Below are 9907 nucleotides of genomic sequence, written 5' to 3' on the forward strand. Positions count from 1 at the left end.
ATTCTCTCCATCTGCTCACTTTTTCTCCCTTCTCCACCAGTAATCTACCATTTTTATCTTTCACTCCCTGACTAACTTCATTGCCACCCTGTCTAACTCTCTTTACCACTTTCGAGAACTTTTTCTTACATTCTCTCCACTTGGCACTCAAATTCCTTCCAAATTCCTCATCCACTCTCTTCTTACTCCCTCATACTAATATTTTCACCTCTCTCTTCCTTTCTACATACAACTCTCTCTTCCACCTCTCAACTTCTTCCACATCCCTATTTCCCATCCATTCGTTGTATGCTTTCTTCGTTTGCGCCACAGCCTGTCTCACCTCTTCATTCCACCATGCTGTTTCTTGCACCCCCTTCCATCTTCTCTTCACCCTTGCATTCTGCATCACATGCTGCACAGATTTCTTCTGTGAATATCTTGCACACACCTTCCACGTCCCCCATCTGCTCCAGTTCATATTTACCCAATCGTTCCTCCACTTCTCTCCTATATTCTGCCTTTTTCTCATCCTCTTGTAACCTTTCCACTCTTCTTGCAACTACTCCTTCCTCCCATCCTTCCCTTCTTCTATTTCTCCATCTTACTTGGATCTTGATTCTGGCCATCACCAAGTAGTGGTCAGAAAGTCCACTCCTCCAACCTCTATAAACTCCAGCATACATTACACATCTTTGCATTCTTTCATCCACACACATATAATCAATCATTGCCTTCCTTTCATTCAGTTCACCACCCAACCTTCTCATCACTCGCTATGTATACCTGTGGATTAATTTGTGCCTGAAAAGGGTATTAGCTATCACCAACCCCTTCCCAGCACAAAAGTCCACAAACGCACTGCCATTCTTATCTATCTCAGCAGGCACACCCCATTCACCAACTATTCCATCCACCTTCACATTCCCTACTTCACCATTCATATCATCAATCAAAAACACCCTCTCATTCCTTCCAATCTTTTTCATGTGCACTTCCACATTTGTCCAGAAGTCTTCTCTCACTCTGTTTGCACAATTCTTGCGTTGGTGCATACACGCACACAATCGCTCACATTTGTATTCCAACTTTCAATCTTATCCACACAATCCTTGAGGCAACTGATCCATACTCTCTTATGTTCTTCTTCCATCTTTTACTCACTACAATACACACTCCTTCTTTTGCCCTCTCATTCTGACCTACTCCTGCACATACACCCCATCCATACTCCCATTCTCTCACACTCTCTTCTCCCCATTTAGTTTCAGTTACTCCACATACATCCCCTTTCGCACCCTCAAGCACCTGGACAATCTCTCTCCCTTTCACCTCATCATTCGCACCCCTTACATTCCTCGTTGCGATCCGTACCATGTCCTTTGTCTGGTCCTTGGTAGTCAACGTTTGGTCAGTCCTTGTCCGAGGCTTCTTGTTCATCTTTTTCTGTCTATCTATCTATCTATTGCCAGACTCCTGAATCCCGTTTGGGGTGGCCACAAACAAATCGCCTCCAAGTCGCCCTGTCCCCCGCCATTTCACTGCCCTCCTCCCAACTCACACCCCCCTCTCTCATATACCTCTCCACCCCATCCCTCCATCTCATCCTCGGCCTCCCCCTCCCTCTTCCCCCCTCCACCTCACTCACATACACTCTCTTCGTCAGTCTTTCACCCTCCATCCTCTCCACATGGGCAAACCACCTCAGTGTGTTCCTCATAACGCTTCCTATCACATCCACATCCACACCACAACGCTCCTTTATATCCTCATTCGTCAGCCTGTCTCTCCACGTGACTCCACAGGCTCCTCTTAAATAACTCATTTCCATTGCTCTCACTTTTGACTTGTGTCCTTCCAACAATGTCCAAGCTTCACTTCCGTACGTTAGAGTTGGTATCACAATACTGTCTTGTAGTAACTTTTTCACTTCCATGCTCACTTCCCTGTTTCTTATCACTGCCTTCAAAGAACCAGCAACCTTTCTTCCCTGCTGTACCCTTTCAAGCACTTCTCCCTCCAAACCTCCATCCTTACTCATCACACTACCCAAGTACTTAAACGTACTCACATTTTCCAATTCCTCACCATCCAACCTCGCTGTACATTCATTAACTTCACCTCTCTCAAAGACCATCACTTTACTCTTCCCTACATTCACCTTTAGATTCCGTTTCTTACACACTCTCTCAAACTCATCCATCAAGCCTTGCAGCTCCCCTTCGTCTTCACTCAACAACACAGTTTCATCTGCAAACAACAGTTCAGGGAGTTTCTAAACACTATCCTCTCTCACCAGGGCCACTCCAACATCCACTACTCTACCTTGTACCTCTTTTATTACCCCATCCATGTACAGATTGAACAACCATGGAGACATGACACATCCCTGTTTCAAACCAACTTAGCTGTTTTCCGGGGAGGGGCACTAACCCTCCGCCAACACTTTTAGTCGCCTCATACGACAAGCAGGGATACTGGGGGAGTATTCTTGAAAAAAACCCTACCCCCAGGGTTAGTATATTCATATGTGTCGTACAAAATTTGCTTATTTTTACATCCATCGTACCCCATGTGTACGATCCATTTTTTTTTTTTTTTTTGTTGACTGTACAACATGCTGTAAGATATATGAGCAAACTCTGCCTTCCTTCCTGTGTATCTGAGAATTTAATAAGATAGGGAGAGGTTGATCCCTCCGAAAACCAAGGATGGAAAACTGTAAATACCGGTAGTGGAAGCCTTTGAATTAAGTAGATGAACTCACCTGGAAAGTTTCATTCAAATATTTCCTCTTTCTCTGAATGTCTTTATTTCTGTGATAAGGGCCACTCGTCCCCCCTCCCTCTCCAAGAATGACTGCGAATGGAGTCATGCTCCAATAACATCTCACTTTGGATGAGGGATCATTGTACAACATGTACCGTACTAAGATATCAAAGTCATAATTTGAATTTGTTCTTCTTCCCCCATTTTGTATCATTTGTAAGTTTTTGAGCGGGTCTGATCCCCTGAAAATAATGGTGGAAATTTTTATACAGTGGAGGACATATGCAAGTAACCAAACGATATGATTCGAAAAGTTTCATTGAAATATATCTGTTCACTTCCCTTATTTCTTATCGTTTTTTTTTTTTTTTTTTTTTGGGGGGGGGGTGGGAGGCTGATCTCCAATAATAATGGAAGGGTCATACTCCCCAAATATTGCATTACGGATGATAGTCCAGTGTACAACATTTATTAATATATCAAGGCTAAATCTTCCCTCTGTTCATTATTTCTGAGGAATATAAACTCTTCTAGGGGGCTGACTCCCATTAGAAATCATTTTGGGAAAATTGTATACAGTGGAAAACCTTGAAAAATAATAATAATAATAAAAAGGAGCTGACTTGAGAAGCTTCATTCAAATTCATCAGATAACCTAGCAGCAAAAGCACACACACACACACACACACACACACACACACACACACACACACACACACACACACACACACACACACACACACACACCACTCAAAACATTATATCTGTCCTTGCTTTACAAGCGTGGCTGCAAAATCACCTATCACACAACACATTACATGCGCACGCGGCCGAAAGAGGGTAATATCCCCGTTTATTGCTTGTTTTTTCAATCAAACAAAATTATATTAATCGTGGAACTTGGCTGAGTAAAACTGCCAGGTGATAGGAACAAAAGCCTGGACGTGACCGTATTGGACAACATAAGAAAAATATAATATTCGATTTATATGGAGGATAAAGCAGTGAGTCAGAGTGAAACTTAACAGATAATGTTTGACTTCCACGCCATACATCTCACTCTCTCTCTCTCTCTCTCTCTCTCTCTCTCTCTCTCTCTTATACCTTTTGCTTCCACATCGCGTCCTTTCTTTTTTTGGATTCATGCAAGACATTATTACCTTGCCAGCTATTTATGGCGAGATTCAGGGCCCAGGGCTGGAATGGATATCTTTAAGAGGGAGAGAGAGAGAGAGAGAGAGAGAACTCTCACTCTCTGCATGCATAGAGAGAGAGAGAGAGAGAGAGAGAGAGAACTCTCACTCTCTGCATGCATAGAGAGAGAGAGAGAGAGAGAGAGAGAGAGAGAGAGAGAGAGAGAGAGAATCACAAGGGCTTTTACATACATCTTCATACTTATTGGCTAACGTTTCGGTACAATAATTCTATCATCATCAGAACCTAAAGAAGAAGTAAAAGATTTTACTAATAATATTGTTCCTACAGTATTGTCGTCATATGTAATAAAAAAAAAAAAGCACTAAATTCTACATAAAAGTTTTGAGGTGAAAAATCATCATCATCATTAGGACCTCCTTTCCCACCCTAAGGCAATCATAAAGAATATGTATTCTTAAAGAATACGTATTCTTAAAGAATACGTATTCTTTATGAGGAGTAGTAATGTCCAGACAGCCCAAATTGCCCAATCCAATGGGCCGCTCTTCCATTCACTCACCATTCAAGCCCCCGGAATCCTAGCTCTATCGGATACGCCAAAAACATTCACCACGTTCTGTAGTTTCATATAATCGTATCCGATAGATTCAATCCAGACGCTGCCACGTTAAAAAGGGGTGCCAAAAATCCCTGATCATGCACTCCTCCTCAGAACATTCGTCCAGCCAGCTCGATCTCCTGTCAGTTCCCTAGCCTCACTGACTTCCAAACCTCTCTTCCTCAAACATTCATTCACCATATCTCCCCACCTTCTCCTTGGCCTACCACACCTCCTCCCTCCTTCGAATTCACTCAGATATACCTTTTTCACCACTCTATTGTTATCCATTCTTTCCACATGACCATACCATCTCAATACACTCGAATCTCTTCGATTCTGGTGTCAACCGACTTCCTCACTCCGCATTTTTCACGAATCACATTCTTTCGTATCCTATCCACCCTCTATACTCCACATACATTCCTCAGCAGTCCCATCTCCACTGCTCTTACTCTTGACTTTTCATTTTCATGCCACACCATACAATAGTCTCACGTCCATATGTTAAAGTTGGCACTAATGTAGGCCTCGTGCTGCTGCAACACTCAAGCCTCTGTTTCTTATCAAGGCCTTCATTGCACCAGCTACTTTTCTTCCTTGTGTCACTCTACTTTCAACTTCTTTTGCACATTTTCCTCTCTTTTCTATCACTGTCCTCAGGTATTTGAACTGTCTCACCAATTCCAGGCTCTCTCCATTCACTGTTACATCGCACTGGGAGTCGCCTTCTCTCTCAGTAACCATCACTTTACTCTTTTCTACATTTACTCTCAAGGCACGACGCTCACACACATCAGCAAAACTCTGCACTAGCCTACCCAGTTCTTGTCCGGTACTTGCAAGCAGTGCTGCATCATCAGCATACAACAAACTTGAGATGTTCCATCCATCACCATTCATTACCAGCGCCATCCCTCTCTCTATTACTCGTGTTTTTACTTCTCTCATCACCCCAGCCATATATATATTGAACAACCATGGGACATCACACAACCTTGTCGGACGCCCACACTGATCGTGAACCATTCACTTAGATGCCCATTAACCCTTACACATGCTTCACTACCATAATAAAAACTCTTGACGGCACCTAGCAGCTTACCCTCTACACCGTACATGCGCAAAACTTTCCACAATCCTTCTCTGTCCACTTTGTCATATGCTTTTTCCAGATCCATGAATGTCATAAACACCTTATGGTCCTTCTCACAAGCCTTCTCTACTATCATTCTCACTGCAAATATTTGGTCCACACAACCTCTGCCTCCCCTAAAGCCACCCAGTTCAACACTCACTAGGACTTCTGATATCTCTCTTCCTTTATCTATAATAATTCTTCCATATACCTTCCCTACCACACACGATAAACTTATGCCACGATAATTCTTGCACTCACTTTGCTCACCTTTTTTAGTACAGAGGTACAATCACAGCCTTTTTCCTCTCCGCAGGCACAGTTTCACTCATCCATGCCTTCTTACGTATCTCCAACGTGCACTTGATTCCACTCTTTCCACTACACTGAAGCATCTCTGCATACACCCCAACAACCCCAGCTGCTTTCCCATGTTTCAGACGCTGCACAGCCCCTGGTACTGCATTCCTTCTCTGCACACCCCCAAAACCAATATGTTTATAGCTGCTCTGCTCTCCATATTCTCATTCATCAGGCTTTCGAAATATTCCTTCTATCTGTTACTTACTTCATCCCCATGGGTTATTAATCCACCACCTACATCCTTCACACTATCACATTTCTTTCTGCTTTCACTTCTACATTTCCACACTTATTTCCAGAATAACTTACTGTTCGCAGAATAGTTCGCATTCATTTTTCTTCCCGGATCATCATTTACCTCCTTCTTTTTCATCTTCACTAGTTTCTTTTCGTGCTTCTTGCTCTCAGCATATTCATTTCTTATTTCAACTGAACCCCTCTCCTGTAACCACTTTAGCCACTTCTTCTTTTCCTCCACCGTACTATTTATCTCCTCATCCCACCATGCCGTATCTTTCTTCTTTGTTGTTACTCTTGTCACACCACACACCGCTTTAGCATTCCTAACTAAGCAATCCCTATATGCAATCCACAGGCTGTCCAGATCCATTTCATTCCAGTTCACTAATTCTAACTCCTCCTCTACTTTGGTCCTATAATCATCCGCCATTTCTTTGATCTGCAGCTTATCAGCTTTCAGTCTTTCACCCTGTCTGCTCGTTTCTCTCCTGCTCCACCTCACTCTTCTCAGCTTCATATTGCATACCAGTCATATGATCTGACCGACCTCCACATCGTCCTCTCACGGTCCTCGTATCAGCAATCATGCCCATCGTCGACCTCTCTACGAGCACATAGCAATCAGGCTTCTTTCAGCACGATCCCCGTTCCCTCTGTACCATGTATATTTATGTGCATCTCTGTGTTTGAAATACGAGTCACAAATGCACAACCTCCTCTCCTGACACATATCCTTTAGTCTCTTCCCATTATCATGAAAAGTGCAAAATGAATAATTTTGGGCGAAATTATGCAATGTGAAAATAATGAATTAAAATGAACATTCCATTTCAAATAATTATATATATATATATATATATATATATATATATATATATATATATATATATATATATATATATATCAAGTCGGATCTAGAAAATAAAATTAATAATAAAACAAAATAAATAAATAAAACCACAAGTCTTTGCAGGGTGTGGCAAGAATTAACTGACATATCAAAAAACGTAAGTAAATACTGCCATAAACATATATATATATATATATATATAGTATCTCTCTCTCTCTCTCTCTCTCTCTCTCTCTCTCTCTCTATGGAGAAACATAGGCTGTATCGTTCCCACTTCAGTCGGGATAGGCCGGTCCTGCAGTGGACACTCAGCGGCTGATATATATATATATATATATATATATATATATATATATTGATAGATAGATAGATAGATAGATAGACAGATATCTGTGTGTGTGTGTGTGTGTGTGTGTGTGTGTGTGTGTGTGTGTTTATTCAGTAGAGTATAAATACTGAACTTCATTCAGGATACGAATTATATTGTACACCCCTTTTGGAAAAACTTGCCGTTGGAAAAAAATGTGATTAGCAGTAACGTGAAACCGTTTACCACATGGGTTAATCTATTTTTTGGCAGATTGTACACTCACATACAAAGTCCTTTCCCCTCTCTTGCTTCGTTCTCATTGCTTGATTCATGGATGCTTCAATGAGACGTAGTGGATAATGTTACAGATGTTAATAGTCACCCACAAATGGATGATAATATTCACCTCATTTCACGCCTTAGTAAGCGTCTATTCATCCAGCAATAAAATAGAGCCAAGAGAGGAGAATGAAATTCAGTAACTGACTGAATAGATATAAACAGTATATTAGACATGAGCATTGAGCACTCAGAAAGGGCATACTTCCGCTAAGTCAGGATCACAACCCATTTTTTACCTTGATCGTTAAACTGTTTCGCCCAAAACAATCATTTTTCCCTCTGATGATCATCAAACGTTATTTCAGATTCGGTGCAGTCCTGTGCAGCTGGGTTTTTGCTTAATGTTGCTAACAGACAGAAAGACAGACACACAATAAAACTGAGCCGAAGTCATAATCCCCTTCGTAGAGATAATAAAAATGAAAAAGGAAATCATAAAGAATACGTAAAAGAAAAAAGAAAAAAGAAAAAATATCCGTAAATCCAAGAGGTGATAAAAAATCCGTATATTTTAAGATGGCTGAGATGAAAAGAAAGAGGAATTCATTGGGGTGAGTTACAGCAGGACGATGAAAAGCAAGAAATGTGTTTTGCGGGAAGTAAGAGTTAAGAGTTGTTATTGAGGGTAGTGGGCATATGAACTGAGGAGAGAGAAGGGTAGAAATTAATAAATACGAGACTTTAGGGGTGGACAGTGCGACTGTTACTCCATCGAAAACATACTTCCTTATTCCCTGAAAGAAGGGTGGTGAACTGCAAGCGATCAGCAGCTCAAGCCTGCAGCCCGCCGGGTTTACGGTTCAGATGAGCCTGAAGCCACAACAGCAATAACAATAATAGCTCTATACACGATTTCATTCATTTGCGGAGAAAATTTTGATCTGGAGGGGATTGGATATCGCCTTCAATATACCCTTCACTACAAAATGTCTCCCCTAATTAAAAATTAATCTTCTGATCAAAGAAAGAATACGATGCTGTACAGAAAACGTTTTCGAACTGAAGAAGTTACCTGATGAATGAAAGTGTGAGGGAAGGAATGAAAATTAAAGGCAGTATTTTTTTATGCGAATAAGCGAACAGAGGAAAAGCTAGAACCGATCTGACGTGCAAAGAGTGACAAAGCATCACATTGTTCCACTCCATCCAATTCACACATCGGATATATCTGTCACTTTCCTCCCTGACTCATCATAATTATAAAGAAGAACCTTAGATAGGCAGAGAAACAGAAAACCTCCCTTGGCTTTGGATAATTAGCCAGACTTGGAGTTAGAGTTAACCATCATTAACTTCTTTCTGTTAGTGAACTCTCGTAAACTGAAAAAAATATATATAGGCCTATATATCCAGCAGTAGCTACAATCAACTGAGAAAAAATCAACAAAAAGAGGGAATTATTTCTTGTTTTAGCAGGAGTAGAATAAAAATAACAACATCGAGCAAAAGAGACTAATAGAATTTTGTCACACCTCTTCACAACTGGAGAGGTGCTGGAGTGGGACGCTTTCATTGGATGGCATCGATATAACCAGGCTTCACTGTATGATTATACAAACGTCCTTCAACTACTTTATAAAAGGGAAGAAAGATGGCAGACACCGAGCTTTTGTTTCAGATGAGCCTGTTACATCAGCATGAACTAAAGGTTCCCAGCGTGTTAAATAAAACTGTCATTAATTATAACAGGTAATTTTAACGGAGGCTTTACTGTACCGAAAGGTTTCTATACTTAGATTAGTTAAATCTACATGGAAATTCTAGGCTTGGAATGAGTTTACCATCTCCCTTACCCCTTTAAAATCAATGACAAATTATTCTACATTAATTCTTCGTAGTTTCAGACGATTGTACTAGTACTTAGCTTAGGGGAGCCGATATAAACTGGAGAAAATGAGTGTGCCCTTCAGGATATTTCACACAAGAACGCTTTCACAGACTGAATAGTATTGTCTGGAGGCAGTCAAATATATCGCACGTCACCAAACTGAAGAAGTTGGAAATTGCTAGGCCATACTTCCAAGACGTAATTATAACTTGGTGTTAAAAATCTGTATCTCAGCATGTTGAATCCTAAGTTCTACCAAGAGATTAACTTTGAAAGACGGTGGTAGTCCCGAGCATTTGCTAAGGAAAGAATGTTGTGTCGCTTTATTGCCT

This window comes from Coenobita brevimanus, chromosome 43, assembly GCF_032717465.1.
Source record: "Coenobita brevimanus isolate Jiangsu-jjx chromosome 43, ASM3271746v2, whole genome shotgun sequence".
Lineage (NCBI taxonomy): Eukaryota > Metazoa > Arthropoda > Malacostraca > Decapoda > Coenobitidae > Coenobita > Coenobita brevimanus.